General features: G+C 41.3%; 1 long non-coding RNA gene across 2 annotated transcripts in view; it reads right to left on the bottom strand.

Annotated features, from left to right (window-relative positions):
* Positions 1-11,279, bottom strand: part of LOC147597883 (uncharacterized) — a 33,762-nt gene extending 22,483 nt beyond the window's left edge. Inside the window, exons 1-2 of one of the 2 annotated variants that reach the window (XR_015261047.1) lie at positions 11,245-11,279; positions 5,233-5,312 (exon numbers count right to left, since the gene is read on the bottom strand). This is a non-coding gene — a long non-coding RNA (uncharacterized LOC147597883). Of the gene's footprint in view, positions 1-5,232; positions 5,313-5,784; positions 5,902-11,244 lie in introns of those variants that run through there. The other variant, XR_015261048.1, reaches the window with a different exon arrangement.
* Positions 11,280-13,092: the final 1,813 nt, after the last annotated feature.

The raw sequence follows: 13,092 nt of genomic DNA, 5'->3' as shown, positions 1-13,092 counted from the left end.
CATGTTCCAGGGGAGATCTTGACTCAAGGTCCATACTCTGGATAGTCTCCCATAACTATGGCCTTGCAGCACCCTTGCTTGAAAGAGATTTATCCTTCCTCCTCCTCAGCCACCTCTTACTGTCTGTTTTTTGAAGAGCCAAAACATTACTTGTGGACACGTGTCCAAGGCCTTTCACATCTACGTAACAGACCAGAATGGTGCCACCCAGCATGAGTGCAGACCTGAGAAACAGCTGCGTTGCACGACAGAGACAGCCCAGCAGCAAAACTTCTTCTGGAAACCACACACCTACTGCACTGCAGCTTTTATACCTTCGTTTCCTAGACACGCTGGGGAATACTGACCGCGGGTTCCCATACCCAGATGCGTGGTCACATAGAATACCAAACTGTGCAGTTTGTTTTCTTTTTTAAAAGACAGTTTCAATTCACGGGGAGAAAGAAGAGTAGTTAAGAGTGAAATTTTATTAGCAGAAGCCTTCTTTGACATCGTTTTGTGCTTCTATAGTAAACAGAAAACACACAGAAAACCCTTGAAATTCAGCAAGGAGGAAAAAAAAAAACTTTTTTGGACTGCAGCAGTGTGCGTCAAACCAGCCAAGTTCAAAAACTGAGAAATTTAAAAGTGGAAATGCAGACCAAGTCTTTGGTAGAATTAACAGCGAAAACTGCTGGAAAGAAACAGTCAGACATTATTTTGAGTTTACAGTCTAGTTATTTTCATCTAGAATTTGTATATTGGGGTTTTAAAAAATGAGTTCTTGAAAAATAATTGTTCCACTTTCACAACTTAAAAATGTTAGTTTTACGCAGCAGGTTTTATACTGCCTGCTTACATGGTGAGTTTTTTCCCTGCTCTGCCAGTTCTTCGGAGTTTACAGCATGATTATTTTCCTTTAAAAACTATTTTTAAAGACATAAATACCATGAAATTGGAAGCAGTAGGATTCTACAATAAACCAATTTTTGAGAGAGAATAAGAGTTGGAGGGCAAATACTCTCCTCTGTTACAGAGCTGCTACCACTAAGCAAAGAAAGAATGGATTCACGTTACTTTATAAATTAAACTATTTTATCTGCTTCCCAACAACCTCAGAATTAAACAACCTACGAACGCTCCCTACCACGTCCCATCGCCAGACCTATGCGTACCGTAGCTGAGATTTAATTTCTTCAGTCTGATGTCAAATAACTCCCCCGTCCCATTTTACTCAGGCACAAAATGAGTTGCTGGTTTGCATGAGTGTATTTTAACAGTAACCAAAGCTGAAAACCGATATGACAATTGCAGAACAAGATTTGCAGCTCTAATTTTATATTTCTTAAAACAAAAGAAGGGAGGCGGGAAGAAGGCATTAGATGAAAGATAAAAACCAGCAAAGTTGAAAGCTGTCAGTTTAGACGCATGAACACACCACTTTGCGTGCTTGCCAGACAGACACATACCTATAGATACAAGCTTGTGTGGAATATGACCACAAGTTCGGATCTACGGGTTTGTGGCAACAGGCAGGAATCTCTTCTGTAATTTGCTAGGTTTGGGTTTCGGGCTTGTTTTTAAAGAGGAAAACCATTTCTGCAAACAAAATTTCAGAGCTGTTAGTAAGCAGCAGCCTTCATTCTCCTCAGCACCTTAAAACCCCTCCTTTGGAGGATGAGGGGGGAGAGTTGCTTATTGACTTTGTTGTCTTAGCTCTGCTGCCACAATTTCCTTCACTCCCACGTAACCCCTTGGAAAAAATCAGCAAAATAAAACAAATTTTAAAGCAAACAAAATAAAACAGATCTGCGTTTCTTTCCCCTAAGTACTTTGCTGGACAGAATGAGTGACGATTACATAGTACTGCAGAATTAACAGCCAACATCAGTGGTATATCGCTAACACTGCAGCACATGATCAAACAGCAAAGTTTTTGGATGTAGACAGAGTTGCAATACACAGGCATACCCTCACCCCGCAAAAAGTTGTCTTGTTTCCATTCTGGCAGTTCGGTTAAAATAGACAGAAGAAACAACTGCGTAAGAGTTGTTTTAACTTTCGGAGAAGTCATTACTGGTCTGGGGTTCTATTTTAACTCTATTTTTAAAGGAAAAAAAATCCTTTCACTTTGCTAACCAATCTAGAAATTTCCCCTAACTCCAGCTCTCTGCTGTCTCACTGCACTTCTTCCTAAAATGACAGAGACGAATATAAAACTTCTTTAGGATTTTTCTAATAGGTCTTGAAAATCAGTCGTGGAGCAAAGGCTTGCCACTGCAAGCAAGAAGTGTCCCCTCATTCCCCCGAAGTTTCCAAGTTTTCTTTTCTGCATAACTAACATTTCCCATTAATGAAATTTTATTGGGTGGGCAACTGGTGGGGAATTTGGACAAAAAGCAGTCTGGCTGTAAGCTTCACACAGAACTGGTGAACAAAATCAGTAAGATTAATTGTTGCCTTAAGTGTCACAAAATTTTCACCTTCTACCAATTTTCTTTCTTCAAAAGATAAACTAAATTAATGTAAGCTAATATTATTCCCTATAAAATGAAACAGTCAGCACTTGGAAAATAATTTTGCTATTTGGATGCTTTTAGAAAGTTCCCCTACTTCTTGTGTAGGTTCTTAAAATAAATCACTTCAACCTTTCCAGCCTGGTAAGTATGCAATTAAAACACACAATTTTCCTTTATTGGAATTACTGCTTGGGCTGGGTTACAAGAAACTCTCGTTCCATCTAGCAAGAGAGATGTTAAACTTTCACCATCTGTCCAAAGGTTATCTAAATTGATCATCTAAATTTAGATTCCTATGCTTATACTTCGATACCTACCTTAAAAGTGTCCAGCTTTTCCAAAGTTTTCAGCACCCGAAATTCATACCAAGAACAGGAGCTGCAGGGGTTCAGCATCTTTGAAAAATCAGGCCAACTTTTACGTTGGAGCCTAAATGCAATTTAGGAGCACCCAGAACTCAGAAAGCTCTAGCCCTGCAATAACTGTGCAGCAGTCAAGGCAATGGGTCAGGGAGCACGTGGTCCTGCAGACAGAACAGAGTCACATCACGGACAAATACACGTATTGTGCACTGCTTTGGAACCGAACTGCAAACGGAACATAACAAATGTTGCCCTACCAAAAATAACCCAGGCCCTCCAACTACAAAGCTCATTTATTTCAGGGGACCTAAGATTAAAATTCACATTGTCTTCTGACCCCTCTAATAGAGCCTAACAGGCACAATATTAGGAGCCAGTAACATTGCTGCTGCATGTACCAGTATTTCTTACAATGACAAGGAATTTTTCCATCAGACTTCTGCATTTCACTCTCATGCTATAATGCAATACTGCATAGCAGAGTATTTTCTTTATGAGTATATTCACTTTGACCCTAATATTCTTTACATCAATGTACGTATATGAAGGTACGCTAATCTGCATGTGTCTGCTGGCAAAGAAATACTTTTTATACGAGAGGAAAAAGGTCATGATCTCACTGAAATACACATACTTTGTGGAGGTTAAATTTTTACTAGGTTTCCCTAGTTCTAAAACTTTTTTTTTCCCCCTTAATAGCTCCCAATCACATTTTCTAACCACTGGGATAGTTCAAGTCCTTGAAGGAAACCGAGATGTAACATTTGGGTGGCCTGTACATACCTCCTTGTGGTATGGGACACGTGTCCTCAATTCTGACTGGTCTGAATGGAAGTTGCAGGCACCCAACGCACTTCAGCAACTGCTCTTTATTACTGAATTATTGCAGCTCTTCTCAGAGGCAGAACTGAGCCAGACCTTCCAAGAGCCCATCACATGCTTGTAAGGGCAGCTGTTAGGTGCTGACCCACAGAGAAAATCCGCCCTTTATTTAGTTGCCTGAACGAGGGCTGATCTCTGCCGCAGGTCTGGCCAACCATCTCCTACTGCCTTGCTACCTGATTGGCTTTCACAACACAAAAGGGAAGAACGAGTGTTCGGATCCATCGCCATAGCTTCAGTTGTTAAAAAAGGAAAGGGAGAAAAAGAGCACGCAGCAACAGCTCTCTCTAGAAAAGCACCTATGTATGCCAAATAAATCACTCGAGCAGGTCCTCACCGTAAATCTGAGCGACCACTTCAGCGTTCCTGCGAGCCCTGGAGAAAGGCAGCTCGGTGGCACCGAGATTTCTTTTAGTGGCACCTGTATGCTGTAAATTACAAGTACCCAGGAACCAGCCTACTCCTTTTCATGCATTTTGGAAAACAAACTTATGGACAATTTTTGAGACAGCGAACTGATAAAGGCAGCAGCAAATTAATATAGTTTTGGTTTTTGAAAGATACGAATTTTTTGTTTTAATGAGCACTGCTTTTTCACAGATGAACTGCACTTATATCAAATATAGTCAGGGAGATTGAATGAGACCCATAGATTATATGAGTTCTGGGTTTTGAAACATTTCCCTATATTGGTTAATCATACAGCTATTGTATCTTTTGAAAACCTGATGAACATATACACAGTGGCAGAAAATCCATGATAGGCAAACAAATCAATCATCTTCACACTGTATTTGTCTAGAACGCTACAGTGAGAAATTAAAAGTTTCAGCCTGTACATTAAGGATCATGTTATTTATATTAAGGACTGTGATATCCTTAAACTAAGGACACTTTGCTTCACTATTAATTTTACAATACGTCAACGATCACAGGATCAACAAGGCTTTGGTACTAGAACCTGGGTCAGCCCAAAAAGTAATACACTTTCGTTAGTGTTAACCCAGTGTAAGACTGGCATTTTATAGATTTATAGCCAAAGGAATATAGAAGGAAACATGTAGAAATAAAGTCTCTAAAGACATAACATTGGTTTTGGTCTGTGGGTGGTATTCTTGCAAACCACAAAGCATAAATGCCCTGGCCCAGGAAAATCGATCATTATGGAATGCATTGTGTGCCTGAATAAAAAGCTGTTTGCAGCCATTTCATACTTCTGCCACGAAAATAAGACAAATAAGAAACACGACTACTAAATAATTCCCATTCTTTTCCCCCACTCCTTCCCCCCAGTTTTAACCCCAATCTATTTAGGCCTACAAATATATATACACATTTTATATACATATATATATATACACACACACACACTCTCTCTTTATCTTAGGTTTAAAGATCTGTATTAATAGATTTCTGTACTTGAAATAATTTAAAGAAATTATAAGGAAAATGAAGATACTGACTGGAAAATGTATGAGAAACTAAATTACCTCAGTAGCAGCATTTTACAAGATTTCTTATCGAATGTGCGCTGCCATATTGCTAGGCCCAACTCTTCAAGGGACGTATTCTGGAAGACAAAATATTTATGGATATTTTCATGGCATATTTTCAAGAAATGGATTCTACCTTTATATATCCAGAGCCTATAGCTTCAGAAGCAAAAGACATAGACATTCTCTCATAGACAAGGTCCTATGAGAGAATTACTCCTCCCTCCTGATATCCCAGTTTTAAATATATTTTTTTTAAGATTATTTTCCATGTTACATCTTGGATCAATCCACTCTTGCCCTCCCCCACACAATGAGTTAAATCTGTGGAAATAAAACATTTCTTGTAACACAAACATTTAAGAAGTTTGCCAATTCTACCACCACCAAAGCGATTAAGAAAAATAAAGCAACGTGGAGGTTGCAACAGCAAATGCATTCGCTGCTAGTTAGTAACACACATCAACTTCTTAAACTGATTAGTTATCATATATAGATCCTTATCCAATTAAAGTTTGATAAAACAGAATCAAATAGGAGCATCGTTACCTGCTTTTGAGAAGGTTCACCAAGCAAGCATTTTAAGCTTTTTGACTCTTTTAACACTGATACAAGGAATAATTATTTCTCTCTGCCGATGCGATTGTTAAAAGAAGAGAAACCCCGGATTGTGGTGGCTTCGTGGATGCTATTCTTTTTGCACCACAGCAGGATTCTTGGCTGCCAGTCCAAGCTGCTTTCACTTGCCAAGTTTTAAGATGCCGGTTTTGCCTTTCATTTTATTGTTCCTTTCGCAACGTTAAAGACCGACTTAAAAAACCATGCACAGCTGCTATCGGGGAGGGGGGGGAATTATTTGAATTTTGCACAAGAATAGAGATGAGGAAGGAGCGCGTTGTGATGTAACCACAACGACACCCACAGAAATATTTCCAATATTGGGGGGGACGGACTCACGCTCAAAATCCTGCCGTTTTCCTACAACACAGTTGGGATCTAGCGTAAGATAAGGAAATAATAAAAACATCCAGACCTATGATCGACTGTAGTCACATTAGAGGTGGAGGTTGATACTTTTCCCCCCCACCACCTATTTTTTAAATCCACTTTCTGCGGCTTAAGACGATTCTTTCTCCTTGAGGATTTCTTCCAGGGGGTGCAGGGTAGCAGAGGTTGGGGAGCAGCCTAACAAAAGGATTCCCCCTGCAGACAGGCTCCTACCCCACCCTTCCGCTGCTTCCCTCTGGTAGGAGTGCACCCATGCCCAAACATCACGGCCTTTCTTTTGACGCAATGCCACTGCGAGGAGACTCAGCATCACGGCGCAAAAGCTTCCATCAAAATGCAGTACGGGGCTGCGAATTCTTTCATCAAACACATTCATTTATCGTAAGCGACTAATTTTATTTTTTTTTAAAGAGACTGTGCAAAAGGAAGATGAGAAAAGATTTTTAAAAATCCCCAACTTCTCTGCATATACGTTGATCTATTTTATTTTACTTGATGTAGCAATGAAACTATTGGGACTGATACTAATGCTCGAATACATTTAAATGAACAGACAGCAACAAAAAGTTGTTTGTGATTCTTCTCAGACTTCAACTAGCTATTAAAAGCGTTACGGTGGCTTACGCTCAATCTACATTATAAAGTATAGAACGATATAACTCGTCCGTCTGTGGGAGAGCATTCAGACACACACACAGAGTCAGTCTGAACAACTAGCTCTTGATACAGATGTTGGAGGGACATACACTTCATATCTGTGTAAAGAAAATTCCCACTCAGCCCCGGTTCCTTGCGATACCCGTGCAGACCTACACGCGCACAAAACGCACGCAGAACAGTCAGGGTGGCTGGGGACGGCTATTTTTCACAGCACATAGGTGACTGTTTATACAGCCTGCAAGCCAGAAAATGGAAGCTGTTTCAAACATACAATAATCAAGGGTGAAAACAGCCCTGACACCAGCTGTTATATGTGCAGAGGTTTACGGCTGACTTTACAGCAGAACTAACCGCAGCTAGCAGAGGATGAATACACCCCCGTATTTCATATTTTAAGAGAAAAAGAGGTAGACTACCGACAACTTAAAGTTTCTATGAAAACCAACAGTCTTAAACAAAAGCAGCGTGAATTAATAAGGGGGAAAGAAAACCAGAAGCTTTGTTCTAAAGTGGAAGCATAAGATGTGAAATTTCAAAATCAGATGGCTTGGTCTGTGATTTCTTTCATTTAAATGAATTGATCTGTTGCTAAACTGCTGCTCTTGTGCCAAGAAACTTTTAACTCTTTCGGCTCAAAACTCCCCATGTTCTGCTACTTTCTCTCTCCTCCCAAGCATACTACGTTAAATCAGAAAGCAGAAATTAAAAACGAAGTGGGAAATAAAAAAAAAACAAGAGCGTAAAAAGAATGGGGGAACTAAACCCGCAAGCACATGCAGAACACAAAAGAGCCATGATATGGAGCGTATCGGTGCTTCGTTAGAACTTCTGCTGTATAAACAACGTGCTGCTTGTTCTTACAACGCTGCTAAAACTTGGAAAGGAGACAGAAAGGCCTTCAACCTTCACAATTCCACGTACAGCAAGAACTCCGGGGCAAACCCAACAGAAACAGGGCTAGCAGCAAGAAAAACAACAGAGTCCCTGACCTAATTCATTGCAAACATTCACTTACCGAGAATGCCTTAAGCATTTCCAATAGAACCCCCTTTCCTACACATGTTCACCTATGTGAAAAAGAACAAAAAAAGCCAACTGAAAAGCTCTCAAAAAAACCCCAAAAGATAGCTGCTTTGGTAAAATTTGGGTAAAAGTTCCTAGTGCTTTTCCATTTTGTTTTGGATTTGTTTTGCCCACTTAAAAAAAAAAAAAAAATCAAATTAAAAAAATTGAAAATAGGTATGTCACAATTAGAGATAATTCCAGGGGGAAAAAAATACTTATGTGTAGAACAAAAAAAAAACCAACTAAAAAAACCAAAATAAAACCCGAAATTTATCTATCTATATATCTCCCACTTTCCAGTTCTGCTGCAGTTCCCCCTAAACTGCTGCTGCTTGCTCCAATCTGCTGCCTGCTTAACAACGGAATGACAGGCAACATCTGTTTGTATAGAAGCCAAGATCAAGCCTTCAAAATTTTTTTGGCTCAGTTTATTTTTTTTTTTCTTCCGCCTCCCTCCCCTCAGAAAGCTTTGAAAAAATAGAAGTAAAAGAAAAAGTAAAAGCGCACAGCAAGATTTTTGAAAGCAACTCAAGTGAGGCAGCAACTATTTTCCCTTGAGTTATTTCAAGGTAGAGTACTTCGAGGATAACTCTTTCCTCTCTCTCCACCCGCCGTCACCTCCTCCCCTGCTCTCCCCACCCTACATCCTCTCTCTTGCCCCATGCTATTAATAAAGTATCACAAAAACTGGAAAAAAAAAAAATTCCAACGTACCTTGATCACTAAAAGGCCACTCCCTCCTATGGGGAGGGAGTGGGTTTCTTCAGTAGGCAACTAAAAAAAAAAAAAAAATTGTAACAGGGAGGGGAATAAAGGGACGGTTCAGAGAACAGTCTTGCCACAATCCTCTCACTCTCTTTTTTTTTTCTTTCCTCCATTTTACAGATTATAAAAGATATTGTGCATATTTTGAAAATAAAAGAAATTGTTTTGAAATAAATAAATACGCAAAAAAAAAAAAATACAGCCCAGATCCAAATACAATTCAAATGACTAACAATGTCAGTCCACTGCCAATTCTGTGGCAAATTGGGAGAAAGCACAATAATTCCACATGCTGAGATGTGAACAACTGGAAAGAAACCAACTCTCTAGAAGTCACAATGAAAACTATTACAGTGCCCCCACCCCCAGCCCCACTGCCACCCCTTTCTGAGTCTCCCCCTGTACTCTCCTCCCTCCAGGGGGGGGGAAAAAAAAAATTAAGCCACTAATTTAACAAAAGGAAAAGGAGAAGGAAAAACAACAAGACCATCAACCGAAGCTATTTAAAAACTCAGGGAATGTTTTATTCACTGGTGATTTGGGACAAGGCTCATACACACACATACACCCCCTACATGGAGGAGAAAAAAAAAAAAAATCAGACAAGTTGCTAAGGAGACTTGTGTAAACTCAGAATACAGGCACATTTCTGGCCTTTCCCCCTATATTCCATCTCGTATTCCGATCACGCACCACTGCGGCACGATTGCACCAATGCACTGCATTAATCTTGGCCTTAAACGGGCTGACTGGCAAAGCAAACCGCGTGTATATATCATCTTCCCAACTTAACAAGTTAAAGGCAGAGAGGGTGGCGGTGGGTGGGGAGGACTGGGGGGAGGCGGGAACCTTCGTGCTGAATATAAAATATAGGAGCCGAGCTTAGTAAGGGAATTTTAAAGAGGAAGTGTTATCCAGGCGTATATATATAAAGCTGCAAGCCTCCCTGAGCTTGCTCGCGTCTCTCTTGCTGCGTCTCTCCCGCTCCTCTCTCTCTCCCACTTCTAACAAAATCCCTGTCCCCTGGCAGATGTCTGAAACCCTGCCAGATCTAACAATGTCCGAACCACTCTCTGCCACCAGACATTCGGGGCCGCAGACTGGCTCATTCTCTCAGCACAGTGGGGTCAGATATACATATTAAACAACCCTTTCTTTTTTTTTTAATTTTTCTTTTCAGTCCCCGATGTGCATGTTCCTAAACCATGCATTTGGAGATAATATTTAGAGATAATATTCTGCTTTCAGGAAAGGGTGGATGAAATCAAAGCCTGAACCATTTGCAGAAGGTGACTGTCGCTGCGCAGCACAATCCATTCCTCAGTAACTGACAGTGCATCAGCTCTTGGCTGGGACAAAATGAAACCTGGGGTTTCTTCTGTTCCTTGTTGTTTGGCTGCAGGAAATACATCTCTGTCTCTCACAATCTGAAATCCTCTCCCACTGATGGACAGCCTGGTACAGCCATTCAACACCTGCCTTTTGCTTGTTTTGTGCACTGCATTTCACAAGACAGGGATTTCAGTCCTCATGTGAAGAACCCAGTCATCTACACATTCAACAGCAGCACAAACAGCAAAAGCCCATTTCATGGGCTGCGCCTTGGAGCTACTCCTAGCGCGCTACCCCGCTCTCAGGTCCCACTGAGGCAGCGTATTCCAGAAGGGAACCCAAAGCACCCTAACGAGCATCATCTTCACTTTATACCCAGGCCAGCGGAAGCAAAGGAGAGGTGACCCATTGGCTCGGCCTCAGAGGGTTTCCATGCCAGAGCCAAGAGGAGTCCCTGCTTTCATCTCAGCACAGCCAATGTCACAGTGCCACCCCATCCAGGAGAAGCATCATCTTGCACTGGGCATATAGGGTCAATCACTCACTCCCTGCCCCAGCACTTGCTATCCACGTGAGGGACTCAAACCCCATGCTACGGCAGGGGCGAGGGTGCTGAACAGCCACACATCCCACGGGCTTTGTCTCAGCTGCAACGTAAGATGCAAATGGGTAACTGTGACTAATGCTCTTGACAAGGCATAAGGAGGGACAATATGGAAATCCGAAAGAAAAAGTATAGCTGGACTCAGAGTATCATGTGGAGAAAAGAGAGGCTGGTCATCAAGAACAACTCTACTGGTATCTTCCACTTAATCTAATGGCAGTCTCACTCGTAAGACTATTATCACAGCACCCGGTGGGGCCGGCCCTGGCAGTGTGCTTTCCTTTCAGCTCCAAATGACAGTGTGAGGGCATTGCTAACAGAGGAGAAAATTACGAAGTTCTAATCACTAAATTTGGGCTCCAGAGCAAGTGAATCTGTGGCACTGCTCAGAAGTCAGACAATGAAATATGTATTTTAAAAATAATGGTGGGTCTCGCAGTGGGTTAGTGCTCAGGCGGCTATGGAGCCACCCTGAACCTCACTCCCCGAAATTCAGAGGTGTTTAGCAACGCCTCCACTCATCATTTCTCATTCCTCTTCTATAGATATACTGGAAAATGGAACATTTGACTCACCTGACTGCTTATCTTTGTTTGGGAAGAACCACCTGAAACAAAAATACCAAATGAACAAGTTAAAACCATTCATTTAAGAGAAAGGCTTGGCTAAAATTAGGAACCATCACAAAAAAAAAATATTATTTCTCATGTACTAGTTTTTTTCCGAGTTAAACAAAAGCACACAAAATAAACATTTTCCTTTCCCCAGCTGGCTCAGTCCCTTTGAACAGATAGATGCTCCAAGCCCAACAATTCGGAGCAGAAGCACCTGCCTGCAGGACACCAGGTGTTCACGTCCACACATTTACAAATGGCTGAAATGGGGTTTAAGATGTTGTTGTACCTTAACTGCTTCTGAAAGAGGTTATCACTTCCACAGCACAGCCAGGAGCAAGGATCATGCTACAGCATCTCGTAAGTGTCAATGAAAAATCTGTCATTTTAACTTAAAACCAGCAAAGGAGATGGTACAGACCTAACCAGACACTGCACTGGATTAGGGACCACTCACACACTTCTTTCCCCTGGGTGAGCTGCAGCGGGGAGAGCTGCCTGCAGACATTCAGACCTTCAACCAGTCCAGTTGAACTGGAAGAGGACCATTGGCCTTCACACATGAAATCCAAAACACACCGGCTACTAAGAAGAAAATTAACTCCATCCCTGCTGAAACCAGGGCACACCTCTAGTGAGCCATCTGGAGTTTGCCTTTGAAAATCTCATACCGCAAAGCAGATGTACCCAGCTCTGCTGAGGCTGATTTAGTCATTCATCTCTGAGGTAGATAACCAAGCCCCAGGCAGCCCTGCCTAAGGGAATATGCTCGATGCTGGGCAAAGACCCGAGAACAATGAGTGCACCTACACTGCTTCTGTCAAAACCCATACTGACCACAGAGCAGACAATCACGTGCACAGCCTGCACACACAACTTGAGCATTCTTCCAAGGAAAATGGAATCCAGAGTTCTCAGACCACTAGACAACTACTAAATAATCCATGAGGCCCAGTAAGACAGGCTATTTGCAAGCACCAATATGGAGAGAAAATTGAGAAGTAGTAAGACAAGGTAGAAGAGGCCAAAATATGCTAAAACCACTGCAGGTGCAGTACCAGGTACTTTACATGCTTTCCCAGTTCTGGGCCCTAAGGTTTTCAGAGGAATTTATAGTGTTGAGGTTGACTAAGCGGGGCTACATTTTTGTTTTGGTTGCAAATTGGAAGCCACTATTTTCATCCTCAAGTCCCCCAAAGCATCTGTTTCTCTCTAGCTATTCAAGACTTCCTTTTATAAGACCTAGTTAGAGCTATATCATTATTTTTAAATGTTACTCTTTGCAGTCACACTTCCATTTTAACATCATTACATGTGTCATTATCTGTGTGTTTGAACTGTGTAATTTGAAGATGAGGAGATAAAATCCTTGCAGGGGGTTTGAGAGTTACTTCCCCTTGAGCAAATATTTTGGGATAATACCTACCATTTGGTACAAGCCAGTGCATCCCCAATAAAAGGAAAAGCAATCCTTTTACATGTCACGCGTTAAAGTCACCTAGAGAAAGAAACTGTTTGGAAGCATCCAAAGAGTAGGCTAAACTCCCGGCAGAGAAGGAGAATGCACAGCTTGTTCCTAGCTTGTAGTCAAGACACAGGCATCTAGAAAAATCTGTACAAGTATCACTTTCTTTCACTGGAAATACTGTATTCACAGTGAGTTCTGCTTCTCCCAAGGAGTAAAAGACAATAAAAAATAAAAGATATATAAAAGATATATCAGACTGTTTCATGGTTGGACTGTAAGACAGAAGACAGTATGTCTTATTCAATGAGCTACATGGAGTCACAATTACAACAGACCTGACA

The sequence above is a fragment of the Chlamydotis macqueenii genome, chromosome 24 (assembly GCF_036417535.1).
Source record: "Chlamydotis macqueenii isolate bChlMac1 chromosome 24, bChlMac1.mat, whole genome shotgun sequence".
Classification (NCBI taxonomy): Eukaryota; Metazoa; Chordata; class Aves; order Otidiformes; family Otididae; genus Chlamydotis; species Chlamydotis macqueenii.
The sequence above is the reverse complement of the archived record's forward strand: the minus strand, read 5'-3'. Positions and strand labels throughout refer to the sequence as shown.